General features: G+C 40.1%; 1 long non-coding RNA gene across 1 annotated transcript in view; it reads right to left on the reverse strand.

Moving 5' to 3' along the window:
- Positions 1-11,143: 11,143 nt before the first annotated feature.
- Positions 11,144-14,476, reverse strand: part of LOC123980265 — a 5,054-nt gene continuing 1,721 nt past the window's right edge. The window contains exon 2 of the long non-coding RNA XR_006827450.1: positions 11,144-14,010. This is a non-coding gene — a long non-coding RNA (uncharacterized LOC123980265). The remainder of the gene's footprint in view (positions 14,011-14,476) is intronic.

The raw sequence follows: 14,476 nt of genomic DNA on the forward strand, positions 1-14,476 counted from the left end.
GTGTAGCTAATGAACTGATTCTCAGACTTGTGGATTTCTTTCTACAGATTTCCACAGAACACTAAATTCCATTAATTGACTGGAAGCGAGCCACAAACGTACAAATCCCTCCCTGCTTCTATTGATATGACTTTGCACAACACAAATGTAAAAATACATATTTGGGGACTCTCCTCTCCACTAACGACTTTAGCCTGGCCGACAAACTAAATGAGTTCTACTGTTGCTTTGAATAACAGGAGGTAAACAAATTCATCATTATCATCCCCAAAAAACAGAGACCACTGGACTTAATGTCAACAGACCCTCCAGGACCGCTACACCTCCAGCACTCTGAGGCTTTATCCACACTATGTTTTTGTTTTAAAATGCTACTTTCACGCCGTCCAGACTGAAACAACTCGTTCTCACTCCCCAACTTGTTACATATGGATGCATGGTCAAAACCCGTCACGTCAGTTTGTAACACAGTGGGGATCGCTATAGCGTCATAGTTGAGATCGTAGGGCGTCCAATACCAAAAAGTGACAAAGCATATAAAGCTTAAGTGACAAGGTAGTTATTTGACGCTAAAGCTAGCTAGCTTTAGCAGCCTCCTACCCTTACTATAACCATCAGAAATGTTAGTGCCTAAACCTAAGTCTGACTTTATGCATGTCGACTGGCAAATCCTACAGCTGTGCACATCGGCCTCAAGCAAATTGCATAAGTTATGCAAGTGACATATGTTAACTTCTGTACGTAGTTATTTTAACCCAAACCATGATCTTTTCCTAACCTTAACGTAACCTAAGTATTTTTGTGCCTAAACCAAACCAAGTTGCAAAGTTTCACAATTTTAATAATGTGTCGTTTCAAACTGGCAATGTTTCTAATGGCTAGTGTTTTATTTTGAAAGTCTAACCAGATGTTGCATATTTATGGTTGCTAAGCATTGCTAACTTGACCGCAGAGCCTTAAAATGGACAAATGACGCTAAAGGGCCTTGACCAAGCCTCAATATGTGACAAGTTCGGATCTGCACACCTGAAATGCTACTGCCAGTGTTTTTGTTTTGGTATTTTTTGAGAATCATTTGTGACAGTGGCTTGGATCTGCATTCTGAGAAGGTCTTGAATTGGCTGAACAGGGCAGGAATTAAGGAAATGTCCTTGATGGAGATGCTCCGTTGGTGTCAGATGAGCTCTTCAAGTTGCATGGGTTCGACTTCAAGGATATGTGTTGTATGGGAGTCTGTCTGTTGTGCACCCTGTAGTGAATCTGTTAAAAGACGCTAACAGCTCTGTGTTTGTCCAGTTTCCTGTTTCTGATAAAAACACTGCACATGTTTCACTGCAGGACTGTTAATAAAACAAAGGGATAATATAATAATAAGTCATTAGAGCTTACATTTCTCTGCATTCTGCTCACATGTAGTATATCTAAATATATTTAAACTTTTACTCAAACATCATTATTGATCTGTTTGCTTTCATGTAAATAATTATTACATTAAGTGCTTAATTTTAAATAACAGAGATGATGGACTCAGCAGACCAAAGACACTTGGTTGATTGTCTTCTGCATCTTTTTTGTGTCTCTGCAAATCAAACCACAGGAGCAACCTGTTGATTCCAGTGAACTGTGGCGTGAAGCTGTTGTGGTTTCACACTATTAGGTGGTCTGTTTTAGCTGATGTTTGTCTGTTTTGTTGCACTTGATCTTGTTTTAACAGAGCGAGCAGCTTTGTGGTCGTCCAGTTCCCTGTTACAGATAAATACCCTCCAGTTATATTCGGTCTTTCACCCCTCACAGCCGTGGTGTTAAGAAGAGTGACAGCAGGTGGAAAATATATTAAAAAGTGTCTTAGACAAAAACATAAACAGTGAACATAAACATAGAAAGTGGAGTGAAAAGAAAAGGCAAGCTCAAAGACCGTTTTAAAGGCCCCCCAGAATTTAACACTGTCAATTATCTTTGATAAAACATGCCTGTTCTTTTCCACCTCTTCAATCCTGTGGCCTTCGTCCAGCTGTGTAGCGATGTTTACTCTGTCTAGCATGGCAAGCTTCACCATATTGTCCATATGTGCCCTTGTACACTCATGTTTCTTAATCTTCTCAGATAAATGTATCTGTCATTTACTCCTGTAACAGTCCATATTGTATCCGTTCTCGCTGTTTTAAAAAGCAAGCATGGGAAGAAAAATACGGCAACCAGCTAGCCAAGCTTTTCTATTGTACCAATTGCAGAGCATGTACATACGTTTTAACTTTCTCGCTAGCCTGTAGACTGATTTTGATGTCAGCTTGGTCTGGGCCAAGGTCTTTGACATGTAGTTTCTCCACCAAAGTTCTCCTCTCAAATGGATTTTGAAGAAGAGATCTTACTGAATTTGTTGGCGGCTGAAAGCCTGTGTCTTGAGTTCCCGCATTCATCATTGTCTACGACGTCAGGTGTCCCTAATCTTCCACCGACTCACTCGGCTTCAGGCATCAGATTGGAGGACGGTCATTTGCTTAATTTATTGTTACGTCCCCGGCTTATCTAGGGGTGGGGGACGAACAAAAGATTAATAACCCGGGTGGAAAAACATGTGTCAAGTAAACGTATTTATTCTTAGAAAAGAGGGCAAAACAAAAAGCAATCTCTGCTTACACGAGAGACAAATATAAATGTAAATTATACGAGGTATCTAAATAACATAAAGTACCACCCAGCTGACCACACAGTCCCCACCGCCACCGCGTTGGGGAAGCACGCATGGAGGGCACCCGCCGCTCACCACACCGGCTTCCACTGCCCGGGGACGCTGAACCGACAGCTGCCTCCACGGGGCCTCTGGCCCTACTGAGCGCGGAGAGGTTGCAGGTGGCAAACCGCCGGTCACTTAGTAAAACAGTAAAACACACCGTAAACAATACAGTAAGTCGCACAGTACGTTACCCAGACTAATGTGAATAACCACTGACAGACAGGGATTAAATGAGCCGATGACGAGCGAGAAGTGAGGCACCACCACACCACGAGCACTCAACTGGCCCGGCTTACATAGCCTACTAATTGGCCTTGATCGGCCCCAGCTGTGAGCTCCACCCAGCGTCACTCAGCAGGCGCACGTACACACCTGCGGGGGAAAGACAGACACACCCAAAGTAACACAACTATAGCACCCAGACCTCATGGGTCGTAACATTTATGTTGCTATGGGCATATCTTGTGTCAGTTATTGGCTGCGCTGCTGTCAATAACTAATATAGTAAAAAGAAACATCAAAACACTTTCCACCACCACATAAAGTTTAAAAGTTATTGTAATTCTACATGAAAAATAAAATTATTTTGTCATTATTGAGTGTTGCAGAATTAGTAGTACAGCAGTGAATCTACTAACAGTACAGTTGTTGTACCTGCAGTAATGTAATTTGTATGCATTTTGTCTTCCAGAGTGTTATTCAGCTGCAGTCTACTCAGCAGTGAGAGGAACAAAAGACCTCAGTTATTGACAAACAGCCATCAGACCAACAGGACGAGAGGTACAGCTGCTCTTTATTTATTAACTTTGGACGCTGTATGTGCTGTTAACTCTTACTAGTATCTATTGTCACTTGTAGATCTCTTGCTTTATTGATGCTTGTATGTTGTTCCTTAAATGTAAGTCGCTGTGGATAAAAGTGCCAAATGAGTAAATTTAATGTAATGTAAATGAACAGAACCAAGGTTCGCGGTTTCCCCTGCCTCTGTCATGGAAAGGCTGAGTGCAACGCCAAACAAACTGAGGTGTGGATCCAAATGCAGATACTAGCAAAGAGGGTGCAGTTCAAGGAATTTAATTAAATAAACAAAAACAGGCTCACGACCGAGCACAGGCAGGCGAGAGTCCAAACACAGGGGTAAATCCAACAAAGGCTCAGAAATCCAGAAACAGATTAATCCAAAATACAGTGGCAGGACAGAACACTCAACATTACACGAGGATGCACAATGACTAAACAGAACTGAGCACATTAAATACAGGAACAAACGAGCAGGAGATGCACAGGTGAACGACATGAGGGACTAATCAGGCACAGCAGGCACACAGGAGGGTAGAGTGAAACAGGAAGGCAAATCAGACCATGAAACTAAAATTGAACAGATCAGAATAAAGAAAATACCAAAATGATCATAAGAACAAGCAGACACTAAACAAAAGTACAATAAACCAGGCAGAGGTAACGCAATAAATCAGACAAAGCTAAAACAAACTAGACAGAACAGGAACAAAGCTAGACACGATCACCAGACACTAGGAGGATAGCAAAGTAAAACAGGAAGTAATGCATGCGACAATACTCAAGGACAGACTTGACAAAGTTAACAGAAGACACAGAACGGCATGCATACCAGACAGGACCAAGGCAAGACAGAGAGCACAGAATGAAAAGGGTCAGGAACAATAGACTAAACAGAGAACACAAAACCAAAACTTTGAGAACAGGACTCAAAAACCAAAATCACTCCACAGCAGGTCAGAGCACGACTAACAGCGTCCAGTATTTATGCTAAGCTAAGCTAAGCTAACTGCTTCCTCACAATTTTAATGTTAATGTTTAATGTGTTCAATTATCCAAAGACAAGTCTGTAGTCTTGGTCAATGATGAATAAGGTTGATCAGCTTACATGCTATCTTCCAGACTTCATCCTAAATTAGGAGATCAAACTTGAGCAGGTATCTGGGAATTGTTGCCCCAGTAATTTGTTTTATCCCACAGATCGTGCATTCTAGGGAAGTTTTTGAAACATTTGGATGTTGCAATGTAAGAGCGTATGTTTTGCTTCAACATTGAAGGGGATTAAAACTGCAGTCTGCTGAAGATTTCTGCTTTTTTCTGTATCAAATTATGGCGGGAATGTCTTAATTTATTTAAAGACTAAAATCAGGCTGCAGGTAACAATTCAAAATATAAAAATATAATGCAGTAACAATGAATCATATAATGCAGCATTCTGTGTTGCTTTCAGACAAGTTTTCTACCGTAGATCAACTTTTCTCATTTATTTTCATCCTCACTGAGTCAACATACATGCAGGCATGATTTAGTCTTCCCTCCTCTTTGGTGCATTTGGTTTGGGGGAGTAACCTCTTTATATATGGTTGTATTTGTCATGCAGGTGAAAAGATGCCACGTGCACATTTAAATATCAAACGAAGGTTAAAATCAAGGGCAACTTGACTTGGTTGAAGATACTGGAAGACGTTTCGTCCCTCATCCAAAGGACTTCTTCAGTTCTGACTGACTGGCAGGGAAACTCAGCTCTTTAACCTCAGTGGGGTCGTTGGCCTGGGTCATCGATACCGCTGGTTCGTTAGTGTTCCTTGTTGTTGTGACGACTGTCGTTACAGTCGTTAAGACTACCTGTGGCCAAGACTGAATTTAAAGACACATTTAAAGAGGTTACAGGAAAAAACTAATCTGAGAGAACGGGAAAAAAACAGAAATCGGTGCAGAAATTTCACCAGAATGCAGGAAATATTTTCAATTTTAATATAATTAATATAATAAATAGAGTTGTTGTCTGGTGATGAAGTTTCTTTGTCTCCAACAGTTTCTCATGTTGTTTGAACTGTTTGTGTTTGTGTGTTCAGAGTTTCCAGCAGAGCCAGAGGTCGTCTACTCTTCACTGAGGCCCCATCCACACTACTGCATTTTTTAATTAAAACAGAGACCTTTTGCTACGTTTGCGCCTCCCCGTCCAGGCTACAACGGTGAAAACAAAGACCTAAAACAGAGAAGTTTGGAAATGCTGCCAACCCCATTTTGCATTTCGAAACTCCGGAGGGCGTTTTAGTAAAGATGGGCAAAAACTGAGGACTTTAGAAACAATGACGCAAGCCGCTCACGTTCGGCACTCCGATCGGGACTTATAAGTCACGCAAAGCAGAAACACAATGCTACTGACAGAGTTTTTGACTTGGTATTCTTTTTATTATATTGTATACCATGCAAATAACACTTTTTCGCCTACACTTGTACTGTGCATGTTGCGGTTTAGCTTGTGACGACTCCCAGTCTTTTTCCGCTGCCACACTCCCTTATTACAGTCAATAATAGTCCCAGCTTGTTATTGGTGCATGTAAAAAAAAACCTTCTTCAACTGTATTTAGAGACCATCTGCTTCATGTTTACACTGGCATGCACATGCTTAGTGTACCTGAATGGCCAATAGATGTGTGTTTTCAGTCGTTTTAATGTAGACTGAGATCATCTCGAAAACACAGCTAAAACGTTGGTGTGGACGGAGATCGTATTTGTAATAATTCTCTGTTTGTAAACTAAAACGGAGTAGTGTGGATGGGGCCTGAGGTAGACCTTCACACCTTCAGACCAGTCCAACCACTGATGTCCAGCTGGCCTGGAACTGGTCCCCAGAGCCCCTCACACCTCAGCACATCCATTTATTAGATTTCACTGTTGAAGATAAATTAGACTCAGGCAGCTACAAAGAGACAAATCCTCATACATAAACGACAAAATAGGTTGAATCTTAAATTTCCCAAAATGACATACTGTAAATGTCTGTTGGACAGAACAATAACATGTATGACCGTTCCCCAAAATGACGTACGACGCCCAGCGACAGGCATACTGGACTTTCAGTACGCTACAGAAGTCACATGACGTTAACATGTGGTAAATGTTTTGCAACATTTTTAGATGTTTTTCTGTGTAAAATCAGTGACATGAAAAACTATAACTAAAGATTAGACAAATTGTTAAAATATATATATACAAACTTTACTGTTATTTATATTTAATGATTTTATCAATTTTTTACTGTTGTTGCCCCGGCAACTTGTTTCTCTGCAGGTTCAATAAACTTCTTCTTGTTCTTGTTTTCCTCCTGTGGTTCTTTGGGTTTCACAAAGCTGTCGGATGGAAAATTTGAAGTTCTCTGGTTTGGCTGCGGCTAACAGATACTCACCTCTCTTCAGTTCAGAAAACTAAGAATAAACAAAACCACAACCACAGACCTGAACAGCGTCGACCTCGTTCAGCTTCAGTACAGAGTGTCTGTTTCTGTTAATAGAGTTTTGATTCTCAGTCTGTTAACTATGGAGGAGATTCAGTCTTCTTCTCTCAGAGATATCACACATCAAATAAATCAGCAGGTACTGGTTTTCATGAGATTCTCAGAAACACAGCGACATAATGAAGAGAAGCAGTCAGGTTCTCATATGAACACTCAAACAGGGTTTTCTGGCTGTAATAATAATAATAATAATAATAATAATAAACCTTATTAATTTGTCGCAGAAGTCAGAAAATATAATTTCCTGCACAAACTGTTGGGGCTTTAATGTGATTCATAAAACTGCAGCTATTTCAGTGTGCAGGCCTTAAAGCTATTAAACCAAAAAACATCAATAAAACAAAAGTAAAAATGTCAAAGCAACAAATAAAAACAGGCCAACAAACTCTTCTTTTTACTTTATTGAGAAACCTTTGAAAACCTCCAGCTGAACAAACAACAGAAGAAGAAAGTTTAGCTTTGAAATGATCCTCGGTGGTGACATCAGCAATGACATCATCATACGGTTGGTCCAATCCCTCGCCATCTTCTCTGAGCGGAGACGTTGTCGTGGAAACAGACAAGTTCTTTCCAGCAGAGATCAGTAATCATTTTATTAATCAACTGATAACCTGAAGAAAAGTTTTTGGCTTTTAAATTATTTTAAATGAAGCACGTTGTGATCGGGACATCGATTGATTCAGTGACTGATTGATCAATGGAGTAAGTTTTTTAACAGTGCGGCTCTGCGGATGCAAAGTCACCACTTAGTTCAGTCAGGATAAACTGTAATAACTTTTCCTCTAGCGCCATCATCAGGTCATTTTATGATCAAATACCTGCAGAACTACTGACATTTCCTGTTGAGGAAGAAACTCTGTGCCTGATTCCAGATAAAGAATCAGAGATACCGTCCAAATGGTTTATTTCATCTTGTATCAGTGTAGCTAAAGAGTGTGTGGGGCTTGTCTTGGTGTGTGTAAAGAACACACACGAGCTAAATTAAGCAAAAACATCATTCATTTCATTTCCAAGCAGAACATTGTTTGTTTGTGTTCAGAGTTTCCAGCAGAGCCAGAGGTCGTCTGCTCCTCACTGAGGTCGAGCTTCACACCTTCAAACCAGTCAAACCACTGATGTCCAGCTGCTGGTTTCCTGCTCACTAACTGGTCCTCAGACCTCTGCATGTACATGATTTATTTAACAACTTGTTATTAATGTTAATAAACAATTCATGGCTTTAAAAGAAAAGTCCTAAAATAAAATAACTAAAATAACTCTTAACACATGCTCTACAGCAGCTCCAACATTTAAAACAAGCAAATATTTGTTTAAAATGTGCAACACACTAACTAACATGTGAGTGCAGCAGCTGAGCCAATCACTGACTGATGATATGAAGATTTAGCCAATCAGGTGATGAGACGCACTTTGTAAAGCACTCTGGGTGAAAGCTCCATATGAACATGCAGCACAGGAGCTTCTCTTTGTTCACAGGAGGGAAAAAGTAGAAACATGAAGAAAAATCCTCTGTCTGTCTGCACGCAAACAAGAGGGAAGAAACTTTTAATTTAAATCTTTAAATCTTTTAATTTGAAGGAGATCAGAAATGAGGAGTAAATAAGTATTGAGAAGCTAAAAACAACAAAGTAACACAGTAAAGACACGTCGGCAGAACGCATCTGAGGAGAGGCAGAGAGAGACGAGGAAAGAGGAAGGTAGATTTAACAAGCTAATGTTAATTTGGGCATTAACTTCAAACATCTACAACAGAGGTCACTAATAGGCGGACCGCGGCCCGGATCCGGACCCAGCCGCCGTCCGTTCAAGCTACAATTTTTGTTACATTTTTTCTAAAAATTAGGCACTTTAATTTAGTTTACTTAAATTTAGAATTTATTATTTGAATAGCTATTATTTATTATCCTTCCAGTTTGATGTGAAAACTGACTGAAATATTATTTGATTTGACAGTCCGTTGTTGACTAAAAACGTGTTGATACAACTATAGGTTATAGTACTGAATGATAACGCAAGTTCGTCGTTTTGATGTTCCGGACCTTTGCTTCAGGAAATTTTCTCTAACTAGACCTCTTTGAAATCTAATTGAATACCCCTGATCTACAACATCAGGGGAAAAGCTTTTCTGTTTCAGGTTGTTCTACTAATGTTACTCAGTTCCTGTAACTGCACACTGTGTTGGAAAACAGCCTGTGTGACCCGAAGCTGCAGAAATACTTTCACTTTCCATTAGTGACGTGTCAAAGTGTGTTTAGTCTCTGCAGAATAAATGTAGGCTCCACACTGTTTAAAAATCATTGGATTGATTGTGATAAATCAGCAGAACCTCTCGTTACACAGAGCCTGGCTTTCTTTTGATAGAAATTATTTATTTTCTGTAATTCGCTTGGTTGCGATTTGTTTTATAATGATGATCATTAGTCAGACTAGCAGCTGTTCTGAGCTGCAGAGGGAGAGTATTCAACAGTCCTGAGATGCACACGTCTCCCTCTATATGTAGTCTTATGCTACTTTAGTCAACAACGGCCTGTTCCTGTGTTGTTGCCACAATAATTCTTTGAGCTGTAAATATTTAGGAATAATCAGATGGTATCGGGTACCTGTGCTGTTGGAGAAGGCAGATAATACGCAGCTCCCTCAGTAACAAAGCAAGTGGTTTGGTTGTCTACAAGAGAACAACAGACTACAGGCAACAGTAGGCGAGGCAGCAAGTGGGATATTTTAAAGTGATCTTATCGACACCTTCATGCAGATTAAAGAAAGTAAAATAATTGTATTAAACAGAAATAGCTAAATCAGAGTTTGGGCCGATCAACAAGCAAAGTGCATTCTCTAGAAATAACCGTGTTACACAGTGGCTGTTTCTAACTGATGCAGATGAAACACTTCTAACAAAAAGAGAAGAGCAAACTGAACAATATTAAAACACAGAGGAACTTGTACTTTTTAACACTTTTATTTGAAGAGGGAATGTTAATTATTCATGTTAATTAATGTAAAAACAAGTGAATATATGAAAACAGATCAAAACATTTCAAACCAAAATGTACAATTCTAGTGGAACAATAACAAACCACATCATATTGATTCTTTAAAACAAAGTTTTGCTCGAGTTTGGTCTGCAGTTTATTCCATAAATATGGAGCGAAGGAAGTAAAAGCAGTCCTGCTCAGCTCTGTGGAGACCACTGGAGTCTCTTTAAGTCTGGAGAAATGAAAGTAGATATTTGTGGAGGTAGTTCTGAAAGAAGAGCTTTATAGATAAAGAAGAGAGCATGTTGCTCACGCCTCACAGAGAGAGAGGCCCATCCCACATTTTGATCACAGTGATAATAACAGTAAGTGTTGTCAGTGATAAACCTGAGGGCACAGTGGTGAACTGCATTCAGGGCTCTACTCTACTCTTGGAAAGGAAACTGGGGTCGGGGTAGTTGAGTCTGGTATTCCTGCAATAGGCCAGTCGTCACTGATGACATCAGCAAAGACCCCACTGGCTGCGCATTTACAGGGAGTATTTGTTAAAACAACGTCTAGCAGAGTAGATTTTTCCAGGTTTTTAAGGTGTGGGCGGGTCGGTTTGGTTAGGAGCTGAGTCAGATTAAGCTCAGTACGAATGTCTTAAAATGTGTCTGCTACAGGTAAAAAACCATCAGGTCAACCATAATCAGCCATTCAGAGTTGCACAAACACGTGATGCATCAATCAGAATATATATATATATATATATATATATATATATATATATTTAAACTAGACATTCATAAGGATACAGAAACATTTAAGCAGCACTTTACATAAAGTGCAACACCACCACCTCTCCCCACTCTATATATAATGTAGCCAGACAAGGGAACATCTGAGTCAGCTTGGAGAGCTATTTCTGAGTCCAAGATCATAAGATTACTTCCAACAAGACCTCTTTGTGTGGCAGTAAGAACAAGTTTATTTAAATGTAATGCAGGTATTGCATCGTCTCTTAGCAAGTCACCGCTGGGGGAGCTATAAGGTGGAGCTAGTGTGGTTAGTAGGGGTGGAAGTTCCCTAAGAGATGGAGTTTCCCTTGTGCTGACAGGAAGTGACCAGCAGTGGACATTTGGGTACTTAAAGTACTTTAATGCTTTTATTTGAATAGGTTTGTCAAATGGAGCTCGGCGGCCCCAGTACCAGCTCTGACATGGTGAACATGAGACAACAGAGATGAGAGCAACAGCAAAACAGAGTCAAAGCCAGCAGAGTGAAAAGCACCAGTGATAGGGTTTATTTCTTTATCGTTCTCAGCTGAGGTGATGACTTTACTTGAGGAGACATAGAGAGGTCTTTCTAGTTTTGAAAATGTAGTTTAATGGCTCATTTCATGAGGTGCAGTATTTGTATAAAAGTCTGAAGAAAATGTCTCTAAAGACAAAGAAGAAAAGCTCCAGACTATGACTGCACATTAACAGGAACAGGATGGGAGAGTTTCTTTCCAGTTAAAAGTCTAACTGTATCTTACAGGATCGTCCTCCCTGTGGTGTCTGTTCACTGCGTATGTGAGGAAAAAATCAAGAACACAAACTAAAATATTTACCACAGTTTACAGTGACGGAGGAGTTCACATGCAGCTGCTGTGTAGAGACTGAGCTCTGACTGATCATCAGAGGAAGAAAAGCCTCCATGTTAACAGCTGCTGTACTGGGTGGTGGTGGAGCAGTGGATAAGACACATGCCTTTAATGTTCAATCCCCCACTGTGACACATCCACCAATGTGTCCCTGAGCAGGACACTTAACCTCTAGTTGCTCCAGAGGCGTGTGACCTCTGACATGTCAGAAAATACACCTGAGAAGTAGCTGAAGACGTCCGACCTGCTTGTATCATATTTTCCCAGTAGACCCTCTGATCTCAGGACGTCTCAAACATCAAGTCTTTTTTAAATAAATCTTAAAATCCATCTTTTTGATTGACCTTAATATTTCTATTTTATATGTAATTTAATTAATATTTTTTACTTTTCTTTATGCTATTTATAATTCTCTTTTTGTTAAGTTCATTTTGCCTAAAAACTTTGCAATGCACACTCTTTTATCACTGTTTATTATTATATTATTATATTACATTTATTATTATAATTACATATTGTCAAATGTAAAACGCCGGCACAGCACTGGAGAACATTAAACCCTGAATAAAAGAGCAGCAGTCAGTTTCTACCAGCCAACAGTAACGAGGAAGAACTGATCTCACATCCTGACTAAGGACTAAGGTGAAGACAAAATGAGCTCAGAGCTGCTTCATAGCAAACTCTGACCTCTAAAAGTCCCTCCATGTTATTATCTCATTACAAACAGGTCCAGACATTTAGAGCCTTCAGAGTTCACTTTCAGTTCTCAGCTACAAAGTTACAGTTAAAGAAAGTTGATGATCCAGTTTTTATCAGGTTTATTGACTTTTGGTTACCTGATTTAAAGTCTGTTAGAATGTAAATAAAGAGTCAGACTGGACTTTCAGCTTCCTGGTTTTAAAACACATAATACAGAACATAATGCTTGCTGATATGCCTGTTGTGTCCAAACCTAAATAATTATTAACAAACATTTATAATTATTACATACATTTAAAAGAAAAGCAGCAAATCTTCACATGTGACAGCCAGCAGATGTTTTTACATGAAAATCGATTATCAAAATAGTTGGACATTAGTTTTTCTGTAAATCGACTCATTATTTCAGCTCAAATTAAAAGGTGAGCTGAGTTTTGGGAGTCTGAGCCTGCAGCTGACCGTTAAAGAAGGAATATGTGGCTGTGTGAACTCTGCTGTCTGTCAGAGTCTCTTTCTAACAGATCAGAAAACATCAACAGCTGAAGTCAATGTGATAAAAAACATGTGGATTACCAGACCTTTGTGCTGTTTTAATCTCCCAAATACTCAAAGTTAGTGAGAATATAACACGAAGATGTTACAACAAAGTGTCCAGAAAACACACACACACACAGCTCACCTTCACAGGCAGGAAACAGATGACTTTATCTCGGGCCTTTCACCACAATCCACACAGCAACATGAGTCCACTTCAGTCCAGATTATCTGTATCGTTGTCTAAGAACATTTCACAGTCAGAGTTCCTGAGCAGCTCTCAGAGAAGACGATGAAAAATGTCCTCATGCAGGAAAACAGAGCTGCAGTGAATCCAAACAGGATCTTTTCCCCTCTGATGCAGGTCGGTGAGTGGACAACAGGGACTGAGCTCTTCAGGGTCGGACTGGGAACAAAGTCCAGCTCCGTCATCCAGAACAGACTGTTAGTGTTATAACTGCAGCTAGCAGGATGTTGAGCGGCACTGACATCAGTAACTGTTGATTTAAAATATTTGGAGCTTTTTCTCTCTTTTGGTCTTTTACCCGTTTAATTTGATTTGACCTCTGACTCTACATGGATGGATGGATCCACTTGAAGGGGTGGGGGGAGGTGCTGACGGTCTGTACCACTTCCTGTAATTAACAATCAGCTGGCTGTTCCAGCATCAGGTCATATTGTTTGTCCCACAGAGCTGCTGGTCAGTCAGCCCATCTGGCATTAACCTGCCTCCAGGTGAAATCAGACGTGTGTCAACAGCTCAGGTTTATTTTACAGGAGGAATGTGTTTCTTCTGTCCAGCAGCACGTTCAGTCCACCAATCAGCAGCCAGAGAGTAACGACCAATCAGTGCTCCCCACAGTAACCAGAGTGAGTTCAGTCTGGATCCTCACTAATTCTCATCTGCTGCCTCTGGTCTCTTAATCTCACTGCAGGTTCTGCAGTTCATGTCTGTTTATAGCAGGTTGTTGATTCCCTGTGGGTCTGTTATATTTTTTAAAGATCACAAAACCACCAGCACCATGAAGAAGAATCACACCAACTGGCAGACCGACCATCAGTCCAACATTTCCCTCCTTGTCTCCTCCCTCCTTGTCTCCTCCCTCCTTGTGTCCAGCTGTGTGACCTGCAGAGCAGAAACAGGTGTGAGGTATCAGCTGTCAGCAGGTGAACAGAATGTCAGACATTATCTACTGCACTTTGATCACATGACTCGTAGCAGCTGTTTCCTCTAAAGTCTCATCAGCAACATCTTTCTAAAACACAAACATCTGATCTGTGATGTTTCTCAGCTCAAATACCAGGAGCCTTTACTACGAAGCAAGTTCAACATGCCCAGGATGTCTTTTGTTATCTGGCTTCACTGACACTAACAACCACGATCAGGCTAAATGGTCACATGATGCTGGTTATTAACCTGATAATTCAACACAGGGTTTCCAAATCCAGCCCTGAGCACATTGCCGTTAAAGAGGCTAATATTATTATTATTATTATTATTATTATTATTATTATTATTATTAATAGTGGCAAAAGACTGAAACTCAACATTTACTGAAAACTCTCCCACATAACAAAAGGTCTCTGTAACA

The sequence above is a fragment of the Micropterus dolomieu genome, linkage group LG12 (genome assembly GCF_021292245.1).
Source record: "Micropterus dolomieu isolate WLL.071019.BEF.003 ecotype Adirondacks linkage group LG12, ASM2129224v1, whole genome shotgun sequence".
NCBI classification, from domain to species: Eukaryota; Metazoa; Chordata; class Actinopteri; order Centrarchiformes; family Centrarchidae; genus Micropterus; species Micropterus dolomieu.